This window comes from Lepidochelys kempii, chromosome 3, assembly GCF_965140285.1.
Source record: "Lepidochelys kempii isolate rLepKem1 chromosome 3, rLepKem1.hap1, whole genome shotgun sequence".
Classification (NCBI taxonomy): domain Eukaryota; kingdom Metazoa; phylum Chordata; order Testudines; family Cheloniidae; genus Lepidochelys; species Lepidochelys kempii.
In genome coordinates, this window is record NC_136382.1 from 1603729 (window position 1) to 1630864 (window position 27136).

Here is a 27136-nt window from a genome sequence, read left to right on the forward strand (position 1 = left end):
ACTTTCACTTTATAAATGTGATCAAGTCATGATCACTTGTATCTAAGCTACCAGTAACCTTTTTAGTTCTGCCATTAGTTCCTCTTTACTGGTTAGGATGAGGTCTAATACAGAATTCCTCTGTGTTGGCTGCAACACTTACTGAGTTAGGAGATGGTCATCTGTACTGTTCAGAAATTCCAGGGATGTTTTAGTTACTGGCAGCATGAGACTTCCAGCACTTGTTACTCCACCATCATGCAGCTTTTTCCGACACATTACACATAGGTGCATACGGAGCCGGTCCTCCTGTTCCCTCATGTCATTTGCGGGTCTGTAGCAGACACCATGTAATGTCGCATCTTGTGCTGTGTCTGTTAGGACACTGATCTATAGGCATTCCAGATCCTTTTTTTACACTCACACACTTTAAGGTCAGAAAGGATCATCATGATCATCTAGTCATTGCAGGCCAGAAAACCTCGCTCGTCCACTCCTGGTTGAGTTGCTAAAGTCCTCAAATCATGATTTAAAGACTTCAAGTTACAGAGAATCCACCATTTACACTACTTTAAACCAGCGAGTGACCCACGTCCCATGCTACAGAGAGGGGTGAATCTGCCAATCTGACCTGGGGGAAATTCCTTCCGAGCCCCAAATCCGGGGATCAGTTAGACCCTGATCATGTGGGTGAGACCCACCAGCCAGACAGCTGGGAAAGAATTCTCTGCAGCAACTCAGAGCCCTTCCCCCTGCCCCATCACAAGCCGTTGGGGATATTTGCTGCTAGAGGTCGCAGATTGGCCATCTGAGGCAGTCCCATCATACCATCCCCTCCATAAACATATCAAGCTCAGTTTTGAAGCCAGTTTAGGGTTTTTCCCCCATTGCTCCCCTTGGGAGGCTCTTCCAGAACTTCACTCCTCTAGAAACCTTTGTCTAATTTCAAGCCTAAACTTGTTGATGGACAGTTTCTAGCCATGTGTTCTTGTGTCCAAATTGGTGCTTAATTTAAATAACTCCTCTCCCCACCTGGTATTTATCCCTCGGATGGATTGACAGAGTTATCAGAGTCTCGGAAACAGGTAATCCCATTTTTGACAAAGAGTGCCTCTTACCCGCAACCCTTCTGCCCACGGGGTCCTTCCTCAATAGGTTATAACCACAACTTTCAACATTCCAGCCAGGCAGAGGAGCCCACCAGGTTTCAGGGACAGCGCGAATGTCCTTATTTAGATTATGGGAGCACCCCACCCTGTGCTGGCCACCTCCAGGAGAGGAAGAGCGCCAGAGAGCTCAGGCTGGAACCAGATTGCTTTCTAATGGGACTCAAATAGTCTCTGCCTTTCCTGGGACAGCTCGGGCCCTGCTGCCCCATTGCAGTGGGGGTTGCCCACAGACCTAGCCAGGGAAGGGCGGTAGGGACTGAGCCTGAAAATTCATGGAATGGGGGTCAGACGAGAGCAGGCCACTGTAGCTTTCAGCAAGCGGCCCAGCAAGAGAGCAATGGCAATGCCCTAGAGCCCGCCAGCCCATGGGGTGAGCCAACGCAGAGCCCCCAAGGGGAGGGTACAGCTCTGCCCGAGCTGAATGGCTGGCAGTGAACACTGAGCTTACGTGGCGCTGGGATAGGGCTGTCTCAGTTGGGGGCGGGGGCTGGTTACGGTGCTCAATGGAAGTGGAGTGATTGAGACCGAGCAGCAGCCCCAGATCCGCAAACAGGCTCCCTCCACTCAGGGACCTGAAGTGCACACGCTATCTCCTCGTCCCAGCGTGCCCCAAAATGTTGGGCTGCTTTAAAAAGAAGAGCAAACAGCTGTACGCACAGACACATCTGGTTCCAGCTGAGCGAGGTGAGGATGCCAGGGCAGCCGAGAAGGAGACTCATCCTGGAGTACGGAAACCTGACATACCTGCACCCAAGGGTCTTTTTACTGCCAACTCCTGCCTCCAGCAACTACAGCAAGCTGGGGAAGGGAACAGCAGCTGAGGAATCCCTCCAGCCAGCACATCTGTGCACCTGCGACATGAGACGGCCCAGAAGCGTCTAGTCCCCTTTTGAAATGCCATGCCTTCGGAGCACGGGACCCAGAAGCGGGGCTCGGAGAGTTCAGAAGGGCTCCGAGGCACAAGTGAATTCCCATGGCTGGGACAGATGATTTTCACTCCACATTCCCCTCCGGACCCCCTAGCGGGGATGGCATGTAACACATGGCTGGTGCAGCAGGCCTGCAATACAGAGCTCTGACACATCCACACCACCATTTGTCCAGGGAAGGCAAAAATAATTTAGATGCCAGTTTAGGGAAATGCCAGACATGGGCGAGTAACTGATACCCACTCACATTCATAGAAAAGCAGGAATGCAAAATCCCGAGCGTGATGAAGCGAGATGAAGGCAGCTGGGCCAGCTTGACATGGCTGTTGGCAGGGACAGCTTGGATGTAAGTCATGCTGTACAAACTCTGCGACGTACGTCCCGAAAAGCGAGGCCTGTTTGAATATAATATTAGGCTGCCCAACGGCGTAAGTGGCCTTCCCAGAATTAACACAGCTGCCTCCGTGAGAGCCTTAGACAAATGGACTGTGTTCTGGGGCCTGAGAAGCCGGTGAGGGAACCTTCCCTGGCTATTTCCCTTTCGCTGACTGAACTCTGCCAGTTTTCATTACACTCCTGGTGTGTAAACTGCACAGCCAAACAGCTGACTCAGCTGCTGGTGGTTTTAACAGGACCTGACACAGAACCAGAGAAGTGCAGGACTGGAAGGGACCTTGAGAGGTCGTCTAGTTCAGCCCACAGCACTGAGGTAGTCCTATGTAATAACCAGACCATCCCTGGCAGGTGTTTGTCGACATATCAAATGGTTTTCCGGGGCTCACATGCAAAAGGAAAAACCCAGCAGCATCTGGCTCTCAGGGAAGACTTGAGCTTGACCAACCCAGGGGGAATGACATGTGCTACCCCACCCCAGCCCAGAGCTGCAAGCCCCCACTGCCACATGGGCATGGAGGGGCTGGATGGCAGCAGGACTGTAGAGGCAGGTTAGTTTTCTTGTCCACCCCAACAGACTCTCCAGTCCGGGAGGAATTCCACACTGGAGACCAAGCAAGAATGTGTTTGCAGGTGTAGCTTAAACTGCAGAAGTGAAGTTCTCGACCTCAGAGGACATACAGGGCATGTGCTATTGACCTGGGACCAAAGGAGCGCCCCTCCAGACAGGATGGCTGTCCGGGTACACCCGGCAGCCTGGGACCGAAGGGAGCGCCCCTCCAGACGGGACCGCTGTCCGGGTACACCCTGTCACGGAGTCCCCAGGCGATGCTCTGGAACTGCTCCCTACGAAGCCAGGCAGGACTCTGGGGAAGTCTCCTCTCTGGGAGCAGCCTGCCTGCAGGACACACAGCTCCCACCTTCCTGGGTCTGACCTCAGAGCATTCAGCATCCTCTGCACCTCCCTGCGCTTCCCACAGCGAGTCCGCCCAGGCAGGGTCCTGGGGAAGCCAGAGGGTCCTGCCCCCCAACTCCACAGTCAGATGTGACTCTCAGCCAGCCAGGAAAACAGAGGTTTATTAGACGACAGGAACATGGTCTAAAACAGAGCTTGTAGGTGCAGAGAACAAGACCCCTCAGCCGGGTCCATTTTGGGGGGCCGTGAGCCAGACAACCCCGTCTGCCCTTCACTCCACGTCCCAGCCAGCCCCAAACTGAAACTCCCTCCAGCCCCTCCTCCTCTGGGCTTTGTCCCTTTCCCGGGCCAGGAGGGCACCTGATTCCTTTGTTCTCCAACCCTTCAGCTCTCACCTTGCAGGGGGGAAGGGCCAGGCCATCAGCTGCCAGGAAACAGGGTGTCAGCCATTCTCTGTGTCCAGACCCCTGCACACACCTGCCCTCTAGGGCTCTGCAACTATCATACACCTTTATCCCACCCCATAGATACTTAAGAACTGCATAGGGGAAACTGAGGCACCCCCACACTATTCAGAGGAAACAAAAACAGTCCCGCTTTGTCACATCTCTCCCCCTTTGAGACCGAACTGAGTGGGGTCACTTTAGCCGGTGACTGGGGAAGTTGGAACCCACCAAAGTTCTCATGAATGACCCAGCATCTCTTCCGTTCCTTGGTGGGAGTTACACCAAGCCCTTCCAGTTTCACGCCCTCCCTTAGGTCGTGGGTGGTCGATAGTACTCGTATGCCGCATGTGGGAAGGTTTATGTGGCCTGTGCCCTTTTGCCACCCCAAAACCGCCAGGGGTCAAACTGGGATCGGGTCTTCTCCCAGCGCTCCTGTCTGAAGGCCTGCAATGTGGGTTCTCTTGGTTAAGAGCCCCCATCTTGATCTGGGCCACATACTGTTCACTTACAGAACCAGCATGGAGACATCCCTTTCTCAGCAACCTTGTCTCCCCAACAAGCTGGCCAAACACAGCCACTTGGTTATAGGACTGTTTAACTTTCTTAACAGCTTTCACTCCATCTGAGACCTTCTCAAAATTATCCACACTGGATCTTTCAACAGGAAAGTCAGTAGATCCATTCACAACAGAAAATTTCCGGCTGTTAGGAACTGAAACTTTCTTGATTAAATCACTTTCACACCCTTCAGTTGCAGTAAACTGCTTGCAAAGACTCCATGAGGATTCCTTTCCCGAAGGCTTTTCTATGCAACAATTCACCCCTCACAGAAATTCTGCTCTTACCCTCTTTACCTAGGGCTTGCTCTAGGGGAACACTTTCCTGAGCAACAACAGACTCTTTCTGGGTCTCCCTTACATCCAGAATCACCTCTGGCCCATCAGGCGGATTCCTACACAATCCCCTTTCAGGCAAACTTACAGACTCCCTAGATAAAAGGTTGGAAGCATTCTCCTTCCCTTCGCCACACACAAGTTCAGGAATCTTTTCCTTCTTGCTACAGGTTTCCACTCCCTCAGTAGGTAACACAATCAAATCACCTTCATGCTCTCCTTGTGCCCTGGCTAGGATCTCACCCTGATTAGACAGAGTTGCTGCACCCTTTCCCAACCACACACTAGCAACAGGCAAAATACAAGCACCAGAATTGTCTGGGCTCTGGGATTTTACATAGACACGAACGGGATGCGACCTAGTTACAGGGCCATTCTCCCGAGCAGACACAAACTTAGGACCCTTCCCTTCCTGGGGTTTAGCTGAATCCAGAACCAGCTCTGAGACAACTGCACGACCCTCAACCATCACAGGCTGAAAGGCCCCTTCTGTCTGCTCCACAGACAAAGAAGAGCAGGACACACTTTCTCCTTTCCCAGACACACAGCTTGGGAGCTCATTCCCCTTGTCCCAGCACACAGGGCTGGTCACAGATAACTACTTGGAGATCAGGGTAGCTCCCTCCATAGGCAAGTCAATACCCCTGACAGACACAGGTACATTTCCTTCACTCTCACAATTTCTCCACCCAGCTAACAGGTAAGGTCCAGGGACACTCCTCTTCCACTCTCCTCGACTTCCCACCCTGCTGACTAGACACAGCCATCAGCTCACAAGGCTGCCTAGGCTCATCCAGACTTTCCTTACCCAGCACCTTGCCACTCCCCACAGATCCCCTGCCCTGCCTGTGTCTCCCCCCACTCAGCTGGGGTCTCAGCTCCCACTGTGCTCAGCGCTGCCCTTGCTGTCCCAGGGGAGTAGGCAGCAAGCTCACTGCTTTCCTCACTGCATCAGAGCCAGCCTGAGCCCCCTAAGCCCCCCTCTCCAGTGTGTAAGGGGGCGGAGAGCATCTCTCTGTCCCACACAGCCCCAGGGGTCTGGTTACAGGCAGGCAGGTAACCTAAGCCTAGCAGCTCCTGCCTGCTGCCAGCCAGGTCATCTGCATTTTCACTGACCATTTCTGTCTCCGCCGATTGGTTCCCTGGATTCAAATTCAAACCCTCGGCAGTTACAGGAGCAAGGCCTGGATCCTGTCCCAAAGAGACACAGTCCCCCCACAACAGGGTCTCACAGCTGGTGTCCTGGAGAACCCCAACAGCCAGCCAGCCCCACCCCTCCTGGGTCTGCACAGGGATCTGGGCCACAGGCAGGGCGAGGGGCTTCGTCCTGGGACCCTCACCCAGCTCACACAGCCCCTCAGCCTCTGGGGCTGCACCACCCAGGGCCTGACAACAGTCCTCTCTGTCCCAGGGTCTCGACACCCCAGGAATGTCTCCCCATTGACCATCACCTTCCACTCCCACTGGAGGTCCGAGGGGCCTGGCCCCAGGAAACTCTACATAGATGTATAGGTTGGGGTCAGGAGTGGGAGCCCATCCACCGCCCCACCCATCTGGCTGATGGAGTCTTTGGCCTTGGGACCCAGCAAGGGAGCTAGACACCAGGGCTTTTCCGCAGGGTCCCTCTGGTTCAAATCTCCAGCCTGCTCAAAGGCAGTGAGGTGGGCATCCACATCCCCCCCCCCCCCTTAACCAGGGGCAGCAATTTAGTTTCAAGGTTCCCTGCGGAACTGGCCCCCCGGGGTCTATCCCCACTCACCCCAAGAGGTCCCCTAGGCCTCTCCGCTCCCCCACTGCCAGTTCATGCTGCTGCTGCTTCTGCAGCTCTTTCTCGGGCTCTCGCTGTCTCCCACAGTCCTCTTGCTCTCTCGGACTCAGCTCCAATCCCATCCATCTCGATCCCCTGATGGGGCACCCGATCGTGAAGACCCCCGTCTGGTCGGGGACAGGAGTCTTGGCGATGCCTGGCTCCCACTCCCGCTGCTCCCAGATCCTGCTATAGCCCCATTTGGGGTCAGGAATCTGCTCCTTAGAGCGGTCATCCTCCTCCAGCTGCATGATTAACTGTGCTTTGGTGAACTTTCCAACGCTCAACCCTCTCTTTTTGCACAGGGTTACAATGTCCTTCTTAAGGAGACGGGGACAGGCCGTCACTCTGCTCTTCCCAAATTGCTGTGGACTCACAGGCCTGTGTCCTCTCAGCTCCCCACGGTTTCCAGGGAGAACCCCTAGTGTGCCAGCCCTTCTCGAGGTCACCCCCTCTTTGCCAGGGTCGAGCTGCAGACTCCTCCGCCCCTGGGACCGCCCACTGCAATCCCCAGTGGAACCCTGTTACTGCAAAAGTCCTTCTCTCTCCCTGGGCCAAGCCGCAGGCTCCTCCGCCCCTGAGACTGCTCACCGCAGTCCCCAGGGGTACCCCATTACTGCACAGTCCTTCTTGCTGATCACACACTCCCAGGGGTTAACCGCCCCCCGAAACTGCTCCTCTCTGAGCCTTCAGCATGCCTGGTCCTCGTCAATTCCGCTTCGTTTTACTGCTCCCCCGTCATTTACTGCAGGAAGCGCCATCCACGGGGTGCTGTACATCCCACTTCTGCCACCAGTTGTCACGGGGTCCCCGGGCGATGCTCTGGAACTGCTCCCCATGAAGCCAGGCAGGACTCTGGGGCAGTCGCCTTTCTGTGAGCAGCCTGTCTGCAGGACACACAGCTCACACAGCTTCCACCTTCCTGGGTCTGACCTCGGAGCATTCAGCATCCTCTGTACCTCCCTGCGCTTCCCACAGCGAGTCTGCTCAGGCGGGGCTCCTGGGGAAGCCAGAGGGTCCTGCCCCCCAACTCCGCAGTCAGACGTGACTCTCAGCCAGCCAGTAAAACAGAAGGTTTACTAGACGATAGGAACATGGTCTAAAACGGAGCTTGTAGGTGCAGAGAACAGGACCCCTCAGCTGGGTCCATTTTGGGGGGCAGTGAGCCAGACAACCGTGTCTGCACTTCACTCCATGTCCCAGCCAGCCCCAAACTGAAACTCCCCCCAGGCCCTCCTCCTCTGGGCTTTTTTCCTTTCCCAGGCCAGGAGGGCACCTGATTCCTTTGTTCTCCAACTCTTTAGCTCTCACCTTGCAGGGGGGAAGGCCCAGGCCATCAGGTGCCAGGAAACAGGGTGTTGGCCATTCTCTGTGTCCAGACTCCTGCACACACCTGCCCTCTAGGGCTCTGCAATGATCATACACCCTTATCCCACCACCTAGATACTTAAGAACTGCACAGGGGAAACTGAGGCACCCCCACACTATTCAGAGGAAACATTAAGAACAGTCCCGCTTTGTCACACACCTGGCCGCCTGGGTCCGAAGGGAGCGCCCCTCTGGACGGGACTGCTGTCCGGGTACACCCGGTAGCCTCTTGGTGCAGTTACTGTTTGTAGTAAAGTACCTATAAGAAAAATCAACAAGGAACCCAAAAGCTTAACTTGCAAGCTCACCCCCGGCACAGAGCGCTAACCTATTCACTAAGCAGGGCTGGCCTGGTCAGTTCTTGGACGGGAGAGCTCAGGGTGAGACTCAGCAACAGTCAAGACCACGCATGCCGCTAAGAGGCTCTGCTCCCGGTGGTGGGGGTCTCCCCCCAGGTCCCTTCGAGAACAAGATGCTCCTCAGAACCGTCCTGGCAAAGATCTCCTATGGTTACCTTCTGCCTCCCAAACCTTCCCCCTGCATTTTCAGCTGGATACAGTATTCTCCTTCACTTCCTGTCCTAACCTCTCACCAGCTGACACCCCGCTCCCTCCTGGGGCCTCTGTTACAGCGTGGAGCGGAGCATGTAGGAACACTGACCTGTGGCAGGGAACGGCTGCCACTAGGACTGGCAGCTTTGACTCAGCACCAGGCAGATGATCTATGCCCGACTGCAGGCTACGTGGGGCAGGGTCGCTCACACCAGAGCTCTGCAGAGAGCAAAGTACGCTAAGGGGACTGTATAAATCAAAGTCGCACGCTTGGCTCAAGACTCTGTAAAGCATTATTGTTAGAAACGTCGACAGGATATTTGAAGTGGCTTTTAACATTAGACCAAACCCCGGAACCTGGTCAGACAGTAGAATTGGTGGGGCAGAGTGGAGAGATCTCATAGACTAAGGTCAGAAGGGACCATCATGATCATCTAGCCTGACCTCCTGCACATGGCAGGCCACAGAACCTCTCCCCCGCCCTCCCCCTTCCCCCCCACCCCCGTGATAGACCCCTGACCGAGTCACTGACATCCTCAAATCAGGATTTAAAGACTACACGTGACAGAGACTCCACCATTCACAATAGTTCAAACCAGTGAGTGACTTGGGCCCCAGGCTGCAGAGGGAGGCGAGACCCCCCCAGGGTCCCTGCCAAGCTGACCTGGGGAAAATTCCTTCCCCGCCCTAAATCCAGGGATCAGTTAGACCCTGGGCACGTGGGTGAGACCCACTAGCCGGACACCTGGGAAAGAATTCTCTGCAGCAACTCAGAGCCCTTCCCCCCCAGTGCCCCATCACCGGCCGTTGGGGAGATTTGCTGCTAGCGGTCGCAGATCAGCTCCATGCCATCGTAGGCAGCCCCATCACACCACCCCCTCCATAAACTGATCACGCTGAGGCTGGAAGCCAGTTCGGGGTTTTGCCCCCACTGCTCCCCTTGGGCGGCTGCTCCAGAACTTCACTCCTCTGGTGGTGAGAAACCTCCATCTAATTGCAAGTCTGAACGTGCTGATGGCTAGTCTCTAGCCGTGTGTTCCTGTGCCCCTTCAATAACCCCTCTCCCAGCCCGGTGTTTCTCTCGAGTAAGGAAGCGATGCGCTTATAACCAGCAACGTCCTTGCCGTGGCGGAACCTCCTCCCAGCCCTGCGGCGCAGGCAGTTACCGTTCTGAAGCCAGCACTTCGGAGGGACCTTGCTACAGAAGGCAGAGCGTGGACGCAAGGCAGCAAAGAGCCCCTGCGCCAGAGGGCCTGGCAGAGAGGACACGCCGAGGCTCCCTGCTGGCCTGAGGGGCGCAGCCTGTCCTAGTTTATCTGGAGCCAGCGGGATAAGCGGCCCGGGTGAGGCTCTGGCGTGTGCAGCGGCGTTTCAGGCTTTGGAGCCCGGAGCTGGAGACGGGGGATGGAAACCCCTGGGCAGTACTACCGGCTGTGGGGCTGGAGGCGAGAGCGACCGGACGGCAGGCTGGAGCAGCAAAGGGCCACACTGTGGGGGCACAGGTGGCTGGGAACACGGGGCGAGATGGCAGCTGTTGTGTTTAACCTGCTTGCCCCTCACACCCACCCACCATACTGGCCCCGGGGGGCTAACGAAGGGCATGTCCTGGCGGCGATGGGGGAGCTGTAAGGAGCGAAAACCAGAGGCCCCCACTGCACCTGCCCCCCACCTTCGGGATGGGCTGGTGTACTGCCGTAGTCACAGCGCTGCAGCCCCCACACGGACCCAGGCAACGAGGTGGAGGGGGGCTTGCAGCCATGCTGCTTGCTATGGTTCCTGGGTAAGCAGCCCTGTGCAGCGCAGCCACTGGGGTTTGCGCTGCTGGAGTTACCACCAACGGGCTCAGCGCTCCCCGGCTCACGTTCAGGGGAGGGACAGTCTGATCCCCTTCTGTCCCCCAACTCCTGGCTGGTCTGTTCTCCCTAGGTCTGCGAGCAGCCAGGCTGGCTGCAGGGGAGCGGGACTAACAAGGTGGGGAGTGTGCGATGGGACAGGACAGAGTCAGGTCCCGCCCAGAGATACAGGGAAGCTGGGCACAGGAGGCCTCTTCGGGGTGGACAGAAGCACCACTCCGGGCTCCAGCTGGGATGCAGCCTCCCCGGCAGGCTGGGCTCTAGCAGGGAACGTAGGCCTTTCTCCGAGGGTCGTAGCCACTGCCCCTCCCAGCTTGGCTGTGAGACTCAACCGGGCCTCTTCCCACCTCGACCACGAGTGCTCTGGGGCAAGGCCCAGGTCTTGCCTCCTGCGTGTACATCGCCAACGGGGCCCAGGCCTGGCGGGGGACTTCGGAAAGGTGCTGCAAACCAAAGGACCTCTGCACCGGGTGTTAGCTGGTGGGGGACGAGGGGTGCAGGAGTGCCTAGGTATTAGCCAGTGTGGGGAGCGGTGGGGAGTCTGTGAGACCCCAGGTTTGTGACCAAGCGACGAAGGGGCACCGAAGCACTGTTCTGGAGCCCTGGAGCCCAGATCCCACCTAAATACCAGCCATAGCTCATGGCACATTCATTTCAGGGGAGGGCACAGCACATTTCCCTTCCATTTCCACAGGACAGCAGTTCCCAGGCTGGGGGCTCCAGGCTCCCTCCCCCACTCACTGCATGGGGCCTGCAGGGTGAGACGCTTGCGCCAGGCCTCGCTCTAGCCAGCGCAGGTCCCGGTTTATCCTCACAGTTGCTCACTTCACTTAGGAACACACCAAACGGAAACTGGTGAAGCAGCCAGCCGGTGGTCTGAGGGGAACAGCTCCCCGAGGGGAACCAGCCCCTGCAGACACTCGAGCAGCAGGCCTGCTGCAGCTCAGGCTATGACAGAGGGGAGGCCTGAAAGCTGCAGGGTAGAGGGGACCTACGGTAATTGCTGGATGTGCAGAGCAAGTGCCAGGCACTGGGAGACCCAAGAGGGACCCTGGGCAGAGAGCAGAGCACGGCGAAAGCCCAGTAGCCATCTTCCCCACTCAGACCCCAAGGGGAAGGGGTCTTCAAGTTCCCAGAGAGGGCAGGGTGGAGCTCCTGGCGGCTGCAGAGTGAGGGGCACAGAGATCCTGTGATCCCAGGGCAGGCCTCCTCCAATGGGCACCACTGTTCCTGTTTCTGGGGGCAGGTGGCTGGAGAGCAGAGCTCAAAGCACACAGGCTACTCTCTGCCCGCAGATCTCATCTCATTCGGGTGTAATGGGAGCGGATAAAGAGAACAGTTGAGGGGAAAGTGAGGCATGGGGATCTGCAGCCTCTGTCTGTGGTTTCTTAGCACCAGGAAAAGGATAAGACAGAAGTATGGGGGCGACGGGGAATCTCACCACCGCTAAGCCAGAGCTCGCAGGGTAGCATAGCAGCTCACTTTAGTTAGGCATCTCTACCTGTATTAGAAATCAGGGCCTCGGGGTGCTGGGCTCCGCACAGACACAGGATGTCTCCAGTGTACTGTCTGCATCCAAACAGTGTGCTCCACGCTCCAGCGCCGAGACCTCTATGCGAGACCGAGCATCTCTGCGGGACCCCGCTACCCAAGAAGCATCGCCAACTACCTGACCACCGCAGGGCTGGGGACATCAGCTCCGCCCCGGTGGTCTCAGCAGCAGGGTATCTGGGTCCGCACTGCAGGGAAGGACAGTCAGGGAGGCTGGATCTCCTTGGTTTTGCTAAGCAAGGGGTGGATTAAGACTGACCTAGAGATCCCTCCAATACCCCCGACAGTTCCCAGGCAGGTCAGGCACAGATTACATTCTCCGAAACAGGACTCAGTTAACGTAGGTCACTTTGCCCACCACTAAATGCAGCCACCGCAGGGCTGGTATGAGGCAGCTGTTTACCAGCTGCACAGCAAGCAAATACCATAGCAAAGGAAAGGAGGCCAGAAGCTGCGGGAGACACAATTGCCTGAAGAGGAGTCTGGGCAGGACACCAGGGTTCATTCTCCTGTACTCTGATGAAGAGCTCATGGGATCTCTAACTACCACAAGCCAAGAGGACATTGATTCTACAGACAGCGCCCTCCCTAGTCCAAATGCCCGGCCCCATGCCAGGGCAGTGTTCAGTAGGACACCTCCTCAGAACACTGCCCGGTGAACAATGCCACAGCACAGTGCATACAGAGCTGTCTCCCGGGCGCCCCGCTGGCATTCGCCATCACGCACCCCCACCTCCACCACCCTGCACCGCTGCCGGGGCTCCGGCCCCACCACCGGTGGGGTACATTTGTAATTGTTTACGTGGAAGAGGGTGACTAGGAGAGAGGGCTTAGGCACTGTTAGCTGCCAAAGCAGCTGGGAAAGACGTGTGCCCCTCTGTCCCACCAGCTTGCCCCACACCATCGGGATCCACACCCCAGTTTCGGAGCCACTGGCTTGGAAGTCACTTCTCCAAGTAAAACCCAACCCAACTCTGTGTCACACAGGGGGCCAGAGCAGTTGACCACAACAGGCCCTTTTGGCCACGGGAGCTACGACTCCCTGATAGGCTGAGAGATGCAGCAAGCTCAGTTTGCAGCCTCTGCTCAGGCCCAGCTGCTCGGACGATGGATCAGGCCCCGGGGGCTGTACTGCAGATCCCCGTCTGTCTTGCTTCTGCATACCCTCGCCGTAGGCCACCCCAGAAAACCACAGCCCTAGGGTGCATTCCATCCTCCCAGCGACGGAGCCCTGCTGTATATTAAGCTGTCTGCTGCGTCTACTACCACTGGTCTTTTGCAAGCACAGATCATTCCTTTCTGCGGCACTTCACTGCAATCAGACAAAAGAAGAGATGCCTGGACACAGCAGCACATGGCTCAGCACGGCAGCTCGGGGCTCCTTCACATGCTAGTGACACCACCGATCCCTCCCCTCCCCAGCACAGAGCCAGCAGATCTGTCTCCATCCATCCACTCTACAACTCTGCTGTTCCAGTTTACCCAGCCGACAGCCGCTGTCCTGCCAAGGCTGTGTGCAGTGGGTGACGACTAGGAGAAGCTTCAGAGCGAGCGAGGGCGTTGTAAGTGTGTGAAAAAGCCACCACCAACTGACCCAGCTCCAGGGTTTAACTAATAGAGGAGGACACCTGCTGAGTCAGGCACACCACAGAGGGAGGAGCACTGCAGCAGGGCCAAAGACCCGGAATTAGTAGGCAAAGCCTGTGAAGGTGGACCCACTCCCAGCAGCTGGGGCAGCCAGTCACATCCCCTCTGCTCAAAGCTCCTTTTGTCCACAGGCTGAGAGCAACCACCTGTCCTGCCTGGCCCAGGGAGGATGGAGCCAGTGGTTTCCACCACCTACAAGTGCTGCCCTGATGAGCCTTTGCCTTCCCTGAATCCTGGGGTCAAACTGCAGCCAGAGGAGTTCCACAAATGGGCTCCCCACATACAGAGACTACAATTCCCAGCATGCAGGGTTCCCTCTTGATCTCTGCAGCCTCCACTAAGATCAGAGAGGAGCACTGTGCTGTGTGTCTACAGATACTACAGGGGAGGGTGGGAGCAGTCTGCTCCTCTGAACGCAAGCGAGGCTCAGCTCTTAGATTCCCATGGGGCCCATGGCGGGCACTCTGCCCCTAAACGTACTCAGCTACAGTGTACCAGAGACATCCCAAGTGCCCCTGCACTATGCACAACAGTTACAAGTAAAACACAGAAGAAAAACGACCTGTTTGACAAATCCCTTCCTGTGACCGACTGGCTGAGATGCAGATCCAGCACACTGGTCATAAGGAAGGGAACAGCTGCCCAGGGGATTACAGAACACGTGCTGCCAAATATCCGGGAAGGGGAGACAGACAGGCCTGTGGGCTGCTGCAGTATGAAGGAAGATTTGCTCTCAGCAGGGGGAAAACAGGGAATCATGCCTCTTTGCAGAGCCAGGGTGAGAAATATGGCGCCACACTATTGCTTCAGATGGCCAGACCCCAGTTCCCATGTCTGAATCCCCAGGGTGGGACAGATATTTATTCCTTTCGTGCAGTCATGACTTAACCAAGCCCCACAATCTTCTGCTGACCCACTGACCCGCCGTGAGTTCACGACATGCTCTCCTTATCACCCTCAGCCCACAGTGAGCAAGCCCAGAGAACAGGGGCTGGGGCTCGTTAATTTCCACAATCCTTCCCTGGTTTAACCAGATGGCAGATTCCAGTTTCCTGTCCCGACTCCTGATCCATCTAACCCTCGGGCAGGAGCACAGACTATTCAGAGGTTTATTTTTGGCAGTTCCAGGGGGATGTTACAAAGTCCCCAAAGAAGCCATCAATCCAGAGAGGTAGGTGATCTTGAGAAGGATGGGAACTGGTCAGGTCTAAGCATGGGCAAGGGAATCTCTGCACTCACATGATGGGTGTCCTAGACTAAGGCCCTTCTGCTTCTACATCTTCTTCACAGCCAGCCAGTCTAGCTTCCCTTTCTGGACTTCTCTGGGCTACTGGAAAAGGGGTGCCAATTCCAGAGCAGATAAAACCAGCTGCCAAATCCAGGAGATTTGTTTCAAAGGTGCCCCCAGCAACCTAGGGATCTGCCAATGCACCCAAAGCATCCCACTTGGCTGGCTAGGAGCAAGCCAACAGCATCCATCCTAGAGAAACGACAGGGTTGTAAATTAAACTTGAACACCAACATAAACTCACAAGGAAGGCACTTTACACCACACAATTGCGACAAGCTGTCGAAGGCCATGCTCAGCCAGCTAGAGCAGCCAAGCCAGCGCGGGGAAAACTGTGTGTTCACCTAGCCCATCCCAGGGCAGGCCTGGGTCACGTGCTTCAGTCTGTCCTCTAGGGCTCTGGCCAGGCCAGTCTCAAATGGACCGAGCCACCAGTCTCTACCACTGATTCCACTGATCATTCACTCTGAACATTGTCCTTGATATTCAGCCTAGGATTCTCTGTGGCAGTTACATCCTCAAGCACATCCCCCCACGCTCCACCGGTGTCTGCCAACTTACAGTTCTCCCCAAAGATGCCTTACCAAGGTCCCCCGCCACACCCCTCTCCATGAAGCAGCCCACGGCTCCACCTCCATGTCTCCCAGGCACCTGGTTCTCCTCCACGTACGGTACCTACCCCAAAGGTGGATGCAGCTCGTCTCGCCTCCTGTGCTCGAAGGGCTAGGATGGGAATCAGGGAGCAGGCTGAGCTATTAGCAATTCGGAACGGAGCTCAATGCGTGCTCCGTCTTCTCCACGGTAGGACAGCACAGACTGCTCGCATGCTGGAACACAACCAGAACACCAAAGAAACCTGCATTTCCAGGCACGGCCCATGCACCATTCATCAGACAAGCAGGGAGTAATTAGGTCTCTGTGCATATACACTGATAACAGAGTGCGCTGATTGGCTCACGAAGACTGTAAGCTACATAACAGAGATTACAGACGCACAGGTCGGAGCTTATTACCCAAGACAATGTTCTAACCCCACGCCGAGGATGCTGTCACTCACCCGGTGCAGAAGACGCCTTTGCTACACCCACTTTGCGTAACGCTGTAATAATCCCACCCCTCTGGTGTGCTCAGACCTGCCTGTTTTGAACACAGACAGTTAGCTGCAGGATGCAAGGAGAATCCAACAGGGACATTCCGGCTAATCACAGCCATTCAGTCTGATCTGCTCGGCTGCTATGAGAACTTGTGTACAAGCAGAAGACAAGCACCTCTCAAACCTCTCACCGTGGTTCCTCACACACCCTCAACACGCATGATTTACTCAAGGGGTAGTCAAAATCCTGCCGCCAGCCCTCTGGTTGCTGCCCACTGAGACTATAGGTCCAGGAAAGCCATGCTCCACCTCGAGCCAAGCAGCCTCCACCTGGCTCATGATGGAGCAGGCATGCTGGGATTTGTAGTGGCAGCCGGTCACCCCTCCTTATTAAAGGTGAGCGGCTCTCAGCAGCTCCATTCCGTGTCCAAGTGCAGTCCCTGATGTCTGCCCCGCACGGCTCCCAGCTGCAGAGCGTAGGCAGCCCGTCTCCTCCAACTCAGCAGTCCCACATTCACATGCCAGTATAGCAAGGCTCCCTGCAGCTAACAGCCACCAAAGGATCGGCTGCCTTAATGCCTAGGCCCCCAGAAAGGGAAGGAAGGATAGCACGGTTAATGACCAATCATCGCTGGACATTTCCGCCGACAGACAACACAGGGCAGAGTGCATAACACATGCAGAGCCCTCCTCCGACAGCCATCCCCACAGGGCCCTCTGCAAATACCAGAGCAGTTCAACCCTCCCAAAGCAGAGCAGGAAACCCAGAACACCAGCCTCTGTCCTTGCACTTAAGTCTCATTAGCTGGGCGGGGCTTACTGATGTTCCCAAGCCTCACCCCTAGCCTCCCAGAGACTCAGAGAATGCCCTGTTTATTCCAGAGCCTGAAAAGCACCCATCCCCCTCTGCCTTACTGCTCCTGCCCAGAGAGCTGACTGCTTAACTCAGACAGAAACCCCACCTAGGACACTGACACCAGAGCCCCACAAGGTCCCTGGGGCAGCAGGCTCGCCCAGCAGGGAGACGCCACATTACTAGCAAAAACAGAAAGGCGTGTCATTCATAGGATGATCAGGGCCCTATTTATTGTGCTAGGTGCTGTACGTAGTCACATTTATAAAACGTACAGTGATCCATGGACGTAAGAGCTGAGGCTTATTACAGGACAATGAGACAGAAATGTGACCCCATTACTGGAACAAAGCACTCTTTGTAATAGTCTTGTGGCCTGGTATCCTTTGCTCAGTTCTACCTACCTATGCTGACCAGTATGCTGGCTGTTGTCTAGATGGCTCTCTCCACCCCAGAGGTGGCCGCATTTCTGAGGACCTGTAGGAGTATAAATCTAAGTGCTCTGAAGCGCTTCAGGATAAAATAAAATATTCCTTTATCAGCCATGAGCTGCAGTTTTCTTTCATACATTTGGTGCCTAGTTTCAAATTCATCATTGCTATTCTGCACCAATGACCTGCTTGAATTCTATGAAACAAAATCCGCCAGCGCCCATCCTGGAGAGTGTACAGCCAGGGCCCCAGCCCTGCAAACAACTTCTTCACTAGGGGATCGAGCACAGGATCAGCGTATAAGAAACGGACACACAGAGGATGGGATGGACCTGGGAAATCCAGAGGGGTGGGGATAATTTGGAGGGGGTCTCTCTCTGGTTACAGGCGGAGGAGGTGATGACACCTGGAGATCAGTTTCCCAAGGGCTACACAATCCACAGAAAGAAAAGGAGGACTTGTGGCACCTTAGAGACTAACCAATTTATTTGAGCATGAGCTTTCGTGAGCTACAGCTCACTTCATCCACAGAGCTTCTTTCAGTAGCTTATAACTTTGTCAAACGGTGACCTTTCCAGATTACATTTTCCGCCTTGGGTCTCAGTTGAGCACAATATTTGTTTTGAAAATCTGAAAAGAAACTTACAGCACTTCCAAGCAGGAAGAGACTGATATACATACACTCACCATTACGTTAAAAACACTGCCAACTTAAAAACCAACCCAGCTCCAGCCGTCAGCAGGCAGCGAGAGGAACCTGCAGTTTGCTACAGAGACGCCATTGACTGGCCGCCCAAAGAGAGACTTGAGTTTAGGCAGATTACAGAGGGTTAAAATGCACTTTGCACAGGCAGTCACTGCTTTGTGTGGCGGCAATGGGTTCCCCAGCGTGCCACTGGCACGGCGTACATGCAAGTATGAGACAGAGGACGCAGCGCTGTTGTAGCCGGGTCTGTCCTAGGATATTAGACAGACAAGGGGGGGGAGGGAATATCTTTTATTGGACCAACAGCTGTTGATAAGAGAGACAAGCTTTCGCGCTAACACAGAGCTCTTCCTCAGGTCTGGGAAAGGTGCTTCTCATGACACTCTGACCTCATCCATCTTGTCTCCATGAAATCAAGTGGAATTTTTCATTCCTTGCGCAATCCCTCTCAGTGCCCTTTTGGTAGTGTGCACGGGGGAGGCACTTCTCCGCACATCCACATGTGTGCAACAGGAGCTGAGGCTCAGTGTGCAATCAGGCAGGCCAGAGGGACAGCCCAACATCCACACAGAGCAGGGCCTTGGTTTAATGTTGCCTTCAAAATCTCACACACAATAAAACACAATACGCTCCAACTGATCTTCCTCTGGAGGAATGAAAGGTAGGAAGTCCAGGCATTTCAAACCCAGCATCCCTCCACAGATCCCAAAGTCCCCGGAAACAGCTCTCAGCTGCCAAGAAATCAGTATCAGAGGCCGACACAGAAACTGTCTCATGAACCAGAATCTGCCACTTCGGGAACAACACGTTTCACAAAACTCCAGGGTCTGGGCCAGATCCAGCCGCGCACGGGCAGGGCTGGATAGACTTTGTTACCTGCCGCCAGAGAAAGCACTGCATGGGGCTCGACAAGGGTGCGCCTTCAACAAAAGCGCAGGGAGTGGGAGCCAGTAAAAACAAATCAGGACAACGAATCTGGATTCTGCCCAGCACAGTGGAAGAGCTCCAAGGTGGGATGAATCTGGGGCTTAAATTGGTGACAAGCTTGCTCTGCCGATGTAAAAGGTACAACAGAAAAAGCAATTCAGTTATTTCTGGCCTGCCATCCAGCCAGCACTTAGGATCATATCCGCATCCCTCACAAGACAAACACATCCCGTAATGGCCCTGCCTAGCATTATTCCACATGGCTGGGATTTTTCCCTGGAACATGGAATGGGATAATCTTGTTTAAGTAACCTTAATACACACTCCACTTTAAGGAGATGGATCCATTTCTGGGAAAAGCACACAGACTGGCAGGCTGCAATGAAAGCTAGCCCAGCCCAGTGTCCTTCTCTGCCACCCATGAAAGCAGACACAGATGGTTACTCGTATAAGCACCAACATTCCCTATAAAGGCAATATTCCCCATTTATCTCTGTGTCTGAAACTGACAAATGTACCCAAACCCATTACACTCCCGTTTCCACACGCTCCCCTTACCAGAGTCGGAAAAACCAACACAGGAAATACGTGTCTCCCCTGACTCGTAGCTCTATTTGACTGAAGCCTGTAAAAAGATCCAAGGTCAAAGGCAGTGTGACTGGGTGTAGACCGCAGGGTCACGTGCATCTGTAATATTTTAGAGAACAGGCTATAAAACATTTTTCAATAGCACCCACTACTTGGCTTCAAGTTAATTCTCAGCCTCCAAGAGACAGCTTGAGGCCTGTATGTAGCACCCACGGCTACCTCAGCACTAGGCACGCTGCTCGCATTTAACGGAAGACAACTAAACAGTCTGCACCAATCCCAAACAAGAGCGTTTGTAAAACAAGCTGTGTGCGAACTCTCCCGATACAAGGATCAGAGGTGTGCAGCCCTTCCCTTCCCCAACGTTATGGTGATGCTTGGACCATTACTGAAGGCTTCCCCTGCAACAGTCACTGCAGGCTTTTTTTAAAAAGTTCAGGATGTTTTAAAAAATCTGCTATTACACCCCTGGATGGCACGAGCTGGACGCTGCTTGGGACAGGCAGACTGAGTGCTGTCAGTCACAACACGACCGCAGTCCCTCGGAGGAAGGCCAGATGCATTTACAAGCAAGCCTGTCTCTCACAAGCCCTTTGGGACCGAGGAGGGTCACAGAATCCCAGCACTAAGGTGTCCATGTCCACCTTGCGGCCTCCTCCCTTGCCCAGCTGCTCAGGTCCTGGCCCTGGTGAAAGACAGCATGCCCCGGGTGAAGAACCGCAGGTGGCTAGGCTGCTTTCACCGCCCCACGCTCCCTGCGGCGCCATTCCCAAGTGCCACGTCCAGTGAGAGCAAACAGCTGCCGACGCCAGTCGGGCACGCTGCACCAGGCAGCTTCTTGCGAAATGAGCCTTCTGGAGCTGGGCTTTGAATCTGCCAAGATCCATCCTCCCCCACACATGTTGTTCTGACCACGTCTCCCCAGTCAGCCTATGTCCTGGCATCCCAGCTCACACCACATTTGGTTCAAGTTTCTCCTCACTTGCAGTGTTCTCCATAGGGCAGCTCTGCCTGCCTCTGCCATCCTCCTGCTGCGGGTGCCTCTGCAGCACTTCTCTCCCGACTGCTCACTTTGTCTCTTCCAGAACCCATACCTGCCTTCACGCAGCCCCATTCATTGGCACAGTAGCCACCCCAGCTCCCCCTTCACACCCCGCAAAATCAGTGTTTTTGCTAGAGCTTGGCTCTGTCTTCCATTAATGTGGTGCCCAGAACAGAGCACCATGTCCCAGGCGGGGTCTCAGCCCTGCTATATTTTGGCTTGCTAATCCTACTGGCTGTGCGGCTGGTGCTGCACAAAATAGAGCAGGTGACAATCCCTGCCCCCAAGAGCTCACAGACAAAACAATCGTGACCAGAGGCTGGGGCCAGGGGTTGGAGGACAAGTGTGACAACAGCTCTTATTGAGGGCACACACCACGGAAGAAGCGACTCTCACAAGTGGTTTGAAGCAAGAAAGGTTTCAGAGTAGCAGCCGTGTTAGTCTGTATTCGCAAAAAGAACAGGAGGACTTCTACCACCTTAGAGACTAACAAATTTATTTGAGCATAAGCTTTCATGAGCTACAGCTCACTTCATCGGATGCATACAGTGGAAAATACAGTGGGGAGATTTATATACATAGAGAACATGAAACAATGGATGTTACCATACACACTGTAAGGAGAGTGATCACTTAAGGTGAGCTATTACCAGCAGGAGAGTGGGGGAGTAAGGGGGTGGAGAAACCTTTTGTAGTGATAATCAAGGTGGGCCATTTGCAGCAGTTGACAAGAACGCCTGAGGAACAGTGGGGGTTGCGGGGGGGAGGGGGGGGAATAAGCATGGGGAAATACTTTTACTTTGTGTAATGACACATCCACTCCCAGTCTTATTCAAGCCTAAGTTAATTGTATCCAGTTTGCAAATTAATTCCAATTCAGCAGTCTCTTGTTGGAGTCTGTTTTTGAAGTTTTTTTGTTGAAAAATTGCCACTTTTAGGTCTGTAATCGAGTGACCAAAGGGACTGAAGTGTTCTCCGACTGGTTTTTGAATGTTATAATTCTTGACGTCAGATTTGTGTCCATTGATTCTTTTACGTAGAGACTGTCCGGTTTGGCCAATGTACATGGCAGAGGGGCATTGCTGGCCCATGATGGCATCTATCACATTGGTGGATGTGCAGGTGAACGAGCCTCTGATAGTGTGGCTGATGTTACTAGGCCCTGTGATGGTGTCCCCTGAATAGATATGTGGGCACAGTTGGCAATGGGCTTTGTTGCAAGGATAGGTTCCTGGGTTAGTGTTTTTGTTGTGTGGTGTGTGGTTGCTGGTGAGTATTCGCTTCAGGTTGGGGGGCTGTCTGTAAGCAAGGACTGGCCTGTCTCCCAAGATCTGTGAGAGTGATGGGTCATCCTTCAGGATAGGTTGTAGATCCTTGATGATGCGTTGGAGAGGTTTTAGTTGGGGGGCTGAAGGTGACGGCTAGTGGCGTTCTGTTATTATCTTTGTTGGGCCTGTCCTGTAGTAGGTGACTTCTAGGTACTCTCCTGGCTCTGTCAATCAGTTTCTTCACTTCAGCAGGTGGGTACTGTAGTTGTAAGAATGCTTGATAGAGATCTTGTAGGGGTCTGTCTCTGTCTGAGGGGTTGGAGCAAATGCGGTTGTATCGTAGAGCTTGGCTGTAGACAATGGATCCTGTGGTGTGGTCTGGGTGAAAGCTGGAGGCATGAAGGTAGGAATAAGTAGTGCACCTTATGCACTATAAGATGGGTAGAAAGCTGGCTAGATTGTCGGGCTCAACGGGTAGTGATCAATGGCTCCATGTCTAGTTGGCAGCCGGTATCAAGTGGAGTGCCCCAAGGGTCGGTCCTGGGGCCGGTTTTATTCAATATCTTCATAAATGATCAGGAGGATGGTGTGGATTGCACTCTCAGCAAATTTGCGGATGATACTAAACTGGGAGGAGTGACAGATACGCTGGAGGGGAGGGATAGGATACAGAAGGACCTAGACAAATTGGAGGATTGGGCCAAAAGGAATCTGATGAGGTTCAATAAGGATAAGTGCAGGGTCCTGCACTTAGGACGGAAGAACCCAATGCACAGCTACAGACTAGGGACCGAATGGCTAGGCAGCAGTTCTGCAGAAAAGGACCTAGGGGTGACAGTGGACGAGAAGCTGGATATGAGTCAGCAGTGTGCCCTTGTTGCCAAGAAGGCCAATGGCATTTTGGGATGTATAAGTAGGGGCATAGCGAGCAGATCGAGGGACGTGATCGTTCCCCTCTATTCGACATTGGTGAGGCCTCATCTGGAGTACTGTGTCCAGTTTTGGGCCCCACACTTCAAGAAGGATGTGGATAAATTGGAGAGAGTCCAGCGAAGGGCAACAAAAATGATTAGGGGACTGGAACACATGAGGTATGAGGAGAGGCTGAGGGAGCTGGGATTGTTTAGCCTGCAGAAGAGAAGAACGAGGGGGGATTTGATAGCTGCTTTCAACTACCTGAAAGGGGGTTCCAAAGAGGATGGCTCTAGACTGTTCTCAATGGTAGCAGATGACAGAACGAGGAGTAATGGTCTCAAGTTGCAGTGGGGGAGGTTTAGATTGGATATTAGGAAAAACTTTTTCACTAAGAGGGTGGTGAAACACTGGAATGCGTTACCTAGGGAGGTGGTAGAATCTCCTTCCTTAGAGGTTTTTAAGGTCAGGCTTGACAAAGCCCTGGCTGGGATGATTTAACTAGGAATTGGTCCTGCTTTGAGCAGGGGGTTGGACTAGATGACCTTCTGGGGTCCCTTCCAACCCTGATATTCTATGATTCTATGAATAGCGGTCAGTAGGTTTCCGGTATAGGGTGGTGTTTATGTGACCATCGCTTATTAGCACTGTAGTGTCCAGGAAGTGGATCTCTTGTGTGGACTGGTCCAGGCTGAGGTTGATGGTGGGATTATCGCTTGACTATCACTACAAAAGGTTCCCCCCCCACCACTCTCCTGCTGATAATAGCTCATCTTAAGTGATCACTCTCGTTACAGTGTGTATGGTAACACCCATTGTTTCATGTTCTCTATGTATATAAATCTCTTCACTGTATTTTCCACTGAATGCATCCGATGAAGTGAGCTGTAGCTCACGATAGCTTATGCTCAAATAAATTTGTTAGTCTCTAAGGTGCCACTGGTACTCCTTTTCTTGAAGCAGGAAAGGGTGTTTGGCTTACACCCTCTCGGAGCTCAGGAATAAGGAATGGGAGGAAGACACACAGAGCAGTGAGGGAGGCAGGGGAATACTGAGCAAGGGTGTGGAGAGACTCCGGCTCCTGCCACAGTCCCAGAGTAGATGATCTGGGAAACTGATCACCAACAAAACCATTAGGGGGTGACATTTAAATGGGCTTCAGGAACCTCACGGATGTGAATCGGCAAATCCCCACCTCCACAAAGCTACCTGAAAAGGAAAACACGGGGGAGTGTTCACAATGTACACACGTGACCTGAAAGTCCAAGCCCCTCTTTCCCTCAAAATAATCTTCTTTGGTTTTTTTAAAAGGTGTAGCTCTCAGCACCTACCTCCGGTGTGCTGGTCAGCCAGTATACCTGGGACATGCCCAGAGCCTGGAATCTGAGCAGCGGAAAGGAGAAGAGATTTAGTCAGACTGTTTTCTTGTTTGTTTTTGTTAACACCTATTTAACTCAAATTCCTGCCAAATGCATGGGAGAGAAGAGCATTTTGTTAAAGATTCAATACACCCACTCCTCCGATTGCGGGCTCAGACAGATGACAAGACTTGGTATTTCTAGATCAAAGCCAAGCACAATTAAATGTTCAGACCTGCAGGGACTTGCTGGATCAGTAAAGCATCAAGCCCCAGCTCACCATGAGATGGGGAGAAGGAAGAACCGAGACCCGAGACACAGGCAGGAGCAGCACTGTGCAAAGCCTGCCACGTGTGATGCTATTTTTACATAGTCACTTCTCTGCCCATGAGCACCTTGAAGGAAAGCAGCACTCTAGACACAAAGGAAATTAAGGAACACCAGGAAAAGCAAATGTCGAAGCATGTCAAGAGCAGAGGGAATTTGCAAAGGTCACTTTCGTTTTTCAAAGCAAAGATGGATTTTCCCAGACCTGCTGCGGAGGCCATCAGGGAAAGATGTCCAAAGGTCTCAACAATCTCTTCTCACTCCCAGCATTCTATTCTGAAACTGACCACAAAAGCTTCCTCACCAGAAATGCTTGCAAGGCAAAGCTAGAATTTAGCTTCCATGGCATTTTAATTGTTGAACTGCTGAATGTTGTTTAATTAATGACCAATTGTTAAACAATGCTTGGATATGTTTTTATTCAGAGAATCACTGCACAGTCCTGACCTCTTTCCACAAGAGTCTCTGGAGGTTATTGGCCCAACTCCTAATGAAGATCCCCAATTAGACAAAGACGACAAAACAACTGCAAATACCTCCTGTATAATAAAAGCAAATGTCAAAAATGTTACACATGCAGTTTTAAACAAACAGAGTCTAGCCAAAAAAAAAAGCAGGAGGAGAATTAAATCAGTCACAACGTTGGACTTGTTTATTCAGTGTTAAAGGCAAAACAGCAAGGACTGCTGCCAAAACCTCATTATCAACTTTTCATCCTGGTTGTTACTTGCTCTGAATGATTTTCCACCAGAATCTGGGCAATCAGTGAGTGGATAACCTGTGGCAATTAACCAAGGAAAAAGCCTAAAGACCATGCCAACATTTCCCCTCCAAACATAACTAAACAGTACAGATTACAGCCGAGCAAGATAGTACTTCGGGAGGTTTGCTTATGCATGTATGAGCGGGAATCAGTTTCATATTTCAGCCCTAACCCTGCTTGCTGTAGCACGCCAACAAACTCACTCCAAAAAAAGAACAGGAGGACTTGTGGCACCTTAGAGACTAACATTTATTTGAGCGTAAGCTTTCGTGAGCTACAGTAAGCTGTGATCTCAGTGACTTTGCATGTTTCTCCTGACTTGTCACAGAGGTGAACAAACAAACAGGAGCTGGGCTGGCCCCATCCCACTCCAGAGTAACCACGCAGTAACACCTGCCAGGAGGAATCATTAACTACAAAGGCTTACAGCAGGTCTTCTGTTCTAGGAGGGGGGACAGGGGGGCGAACACCTGAGGGCCATATCGGGGAATGGAAATTGTACGGAGGGCCATGAATGCTCACAAAATTGAGGTTGGGGTGCGGGAGGGGCTGGGGATGAGAGGCTTGGGGATCAGGAGAGTGCTCCATGCTGGGATCGAGAGGGTTGGAGAGCAGGAGGGGGATCAGACCTGGGGTTGGGGAGAGGCTCAGGGGTGCAGGCTCCAAGCGGCACTTACCTCAAGGGACTCCCGGAAGCAGACCCCTGTCCCTTCTCCGGCTCCTACATGTGGAGCAGACCCCTGTCCCTTCTCCGGCTCCTACATGTGGAGCAGACCCCTACCCTCGGAGCGGGGTGATGCGGCTGCTTCCAGGAGCCACGTGGTGCAGCTCCTGACCTGGCGCCCCGGCTGGATCCCAGGGCAGGGCGGGTCCCAGACCCTGCTCCCCAGTGGGAGCTCACAGGCCAGCTTAAAACAGCTCGCAGGCTGGATCTGGCCCATGGGCCGTAGTTTGCCCACCCCTGTTCTAGGACCATCTCTATGCTGCTTGTTAAAATTACAAGTAAACAAAGATTGGGAAGTCAGATGAATTAGCCTGTACAGTTAGGGTGGCCAGAAGTCAGACCAGGGTGGAACAGTGACTAGAAAACCAGGAGGAATTGTTTTGATGCCCACATGCTTAATCCCCATTGGCAAGATTCCTGCTCACCTGCCAGAGCTGAGAATTCCTGTATCCTGTCCCAGGGCTTGCACAGATGCTCTCAATGTCCTTCCAATGGGTCCTCTCTCCTGCCTGCGAGGGTGTTGGTAAGGTGCCTCGCACCAAGGTATCTAAGCACCTCCAGACTATCACTGAGATGAGACAGCGTGAGCACAAATATATAGAAGTGCATCCCCACCTGACTCTACTGGCTCTCCATTCACACCTGCCTTTTAAACCCTTACAGTGACCATCTCAGACATTGTTTCTCTCTACTCTTCTACCAGCTGTCTCCTCCAGCCCTTCATACACCCCAGCTACTGTTGGTGCAAGAGCTTTCTCCTCTGAAGCTTTGAACTGCCTCACTTACTCTCTCCCACCACAGATTTTCTTGCTCATTTCAACCCTCAGCTGAAAACCCCTCTCTTTTCTCCCTTCACTCCCCTCCCTCCCTCCCACATAACGCCAGTGTTTGTGTGAAGATGCTGTACATAACAACGGAGTGCTCTGTGCCAGCGGGACATATCAACACATGACATCAGTCTTCCCTCCTGGGCAACAGGCTCTTGTACCAAGGGTTTTCTTTATAGATCAGTCTGAGATCAGCCTTCCCTACCTGAATATATCCCGGGGCACAGGAACCGGAGCAGCCTCGAGGCCCGTCTCTGACCAGATGCTTCAGAGAAAGGTGTAAGAAAGCTGTAGTAAGATTTGGGATAAGCTGCCCCCCTATTATGTCTCCCCCAGAAACACAGGAGTTGCCAGACAGAAATTTCCGATTTCCCTTCTCCAGACCATTCATCGTGTTATTAGTATCATCAGCATAGCATCTCCGCGGTTTTGTATTACTGTAGCACCTAGGGGCCCTACTCACAGAGCAGGACCACTTCGTATCAGGCACTGGACAAATACAGAGCAAAAAGATGGGCCCTGCCCCA

General features: G+C 53.5%; 1 protein-coding gene across 4 annotated transcripts in view; it reads right to left on the reverse strand.

Annotated features, from left to right (window-relative positions):
- MAPRE3 (microtubule associated protein RP/EB family member 3) overlaps positions 1–27136 on the reverse strand; it is a 73721-nt gene that overhangs the window by 37877 nt on the left and 8708 nt on the right. For 2 of the 4 annotated variants that reach the window (XM_073335453.1, XM_073335450.1), the window contains one exon: positions 8061–8159. The exons of 1 other annotated variant lie outside the window; for it this stretch is intronic. The gene's annotated coding sequence lies outside the window, so the exon portion shown is untranslated. Of the gene's footprint in view, positions 1–8060; positions 8160–15469; positions 15820–27136 lie in introns of those variants that run through there. One more of the 4 variants, XM_073335452.2, reaches the window with a different exon arrangement.